The sequence below is a fragment of the Stegastes partitus genome, unplaced genomic scaffold (assembly GCF_000690725.1).
Source record: "Stegastes partitus isolate 25-593 unplaced genomic scaffold, Stegastes_partitus-1.0.2 Scaffold437, whole genome shotgun sequence".
NCBI classification, from domain to species: domain Eukaryota; kingdom Metazoa; phylum Chordata; class Actinopteri; family Pomacentridae; genus Stegastes; species Stegastes partitus.
Window position 1 is genome coordinate 494,444 of NW_007578168.1, and position 2,477 is coordinate 496,920.

The following is a 2,477-nucleotide window of genomic DNA, read 5'->3' on the forward strand; positions in this document are numbered from 1 at the left end:
TAGAGTAACAGCTAAAGACTTGAAGGAATCATTGGAAGTGGTTAACATCTCTGTTCATGAGTCTACCATACGCAAAAGATTGAACAGGCATGGGCTCCATGGTAGGACACTACGGAGGAAGCCACTGCTTTCCAGAAAAAAACATCACTCCACGCCTTAAGTTTGCCAAAGAACATCGTGACACTCCACAACGCTACTGGGCAAATGTTTTGTGGACTGATGAAACATAAACTGAGTTGTTTGGGAAGAACACACAGCACTACGTATGACATAAAAAAGGCAGCGCATTTCAACATGAGAACATCATCCCAACGGTGAAGTACGGTGGAGGGAGCATCATGACTAGGGGCTGCTTTGCTGCCTCAGGGCCTGGACTACTTGTCATTATCAAAGGGAAAATGAATTCTCAACTTTATCAAGGTATCCTACAGGATAATGTCAGGGTGGCTGTCTGTCAGCTGAAGCTCAGTAGAAATTGGGTGATGCAGCAGGGCAATGACCCTAAACATAGAAGTAAATCTACAACAGAATGGCTTCAAAAAACGAAAATCCACATTTTGGAGTAGCCTAGTCACAGCCCAGACCTGAACCCAATAGAGATGCTGAAGAGAGCCGTTCACAGCAGACATCCGAAAAAATATGGCTGAGCTGAAGCAGTTCTGTTTGGAAGAATGGTCTAAAATTCCTTCTGAACGTTGTGCAGGTCTGATCAGCAGCTACAGGAAGCGTTTAGTTGAGGTTATTGCTGCCAAAGGAGGTTCGACCAGTTATTAAATCCAAGGGTTCACTTACTTTTTCCACCAGCACGATGAGAGTTTAATGGGTTTGTTCAATAAAAACATGACATTTGTTTGTGTGGTATTACGTTGAGCCCATTGTGTTTGTCTATACTTGTGGCTTAGATGTAGATCAGATCACATTTTATGAACAACTAACAGAAAACTAGGACATTTCAGAGGGTTCACATACTTTTTCTTGCCACTGTAGCCCTGAAACATATGAAAATACAGTCAGTGTTTACACAGCAGACAAAAGCAGCAACATGATGACTGATTACATCTCATTTAGTAGACATTAACTAATGTGTGATCTGATGTGTGAGTTTGTGCCTTTGCAACCAATAAATATCCATAAAGTTGGTTAACAAGGCCGAGCACTAGTAAATACTCGATCACTTTCTCTCATAATGTATATTTAGTTTCACTAGCCGACCATATTCTGTTTAAATAATGAAGGAATTCACGGACTGAGATTCATAGTTTTGTTCACAATTCATAATTTAGCATAAAAAGTGTGAACAAAATAACAGTCGAGTCTCTTCACCTCTTTTCATATCATGTCTTCTAAATTATGCAGAATAATATTGATGAGTATTGTTACGTATCAGTTTTGATAAGTCGGTATTGATAAAATCCCAACAATATCCACCAAAAATTCAATTCAATGCCATTTTATTTGTATAGCGCATATTTACAACAACAGTCATCTCATAGCGCTTCACAAAGGCAGAAACAGAAACACCCAACAATCCAAAACATCTGGATTCCCTATAAGCTTAACAACATCTTAAATGCAGTAAACTAGCAATGTGTGTGCAATTTCTACATACCTGTTCTGTTTAACTTCCTTATATAATGTATGAGTAAATAATTAATTCTTAAGTTACACACTTAAAAATGGCTGATCATTTAAGTTATGGTGATGTGTGGTCATGTTTGCAATTACTGCTGAGTCATATGTAAGTTAAAACATTTATGTATTTAAAACGGGGCTTTAATTTCTTGTATTGTTTTTATCTGCCCTCATTCAGGTTAAAGCTAATGTTGACCAGCCTTAATCCATAATCCCAGCAGTAAAAGGTATTTGGAACAAATGTTTAATTTAAGGTTATATGCTTTCATCACAAAAATTGGATTAAAAGAAGCAAACCATTTAAGAAAAATTCAGATGAAGACATTTTTTTGAATTTTGCCTTGTGACTCACTGTTAACAAAAAATCTTGCTGAAATATACAAATCTCAAATTCATTTTCAGATTTTTCAAAACACAAGTATTGTGCTCTGTATAGACATTTTGAATCAGGTCATTCAGTTTCAATTCAGTTCAATCTCATCTAATAGTGAATTTCACAACATGTCATCTCACAGTGCTTAACATAGTAAGATAAAGACCTTATGAATTTAAACAGAGAATCCAACAATCCAAAGTTCGATATAAGCACTGCTCTTTTTTTTCTTTTTTCTTCAGAAAAGAGGGGCATTACTGCTTAAAACATGGGTACCACAGTAGAGTCTCACCAATCAGATGCCTTCATAAGGAATGCCTATGCACATTTAAATCGTTTAATGCACTGAAGCTGCACTTGTCGGCATGGCACACTGAAAAGGATCTGGGAAAGTGAGTGAAACACATTCCACTGTCAGCTGTGTGACCTTGTGGAACCTTGTAGTGAAGCTAATTTTTTTCACCCATTTGCA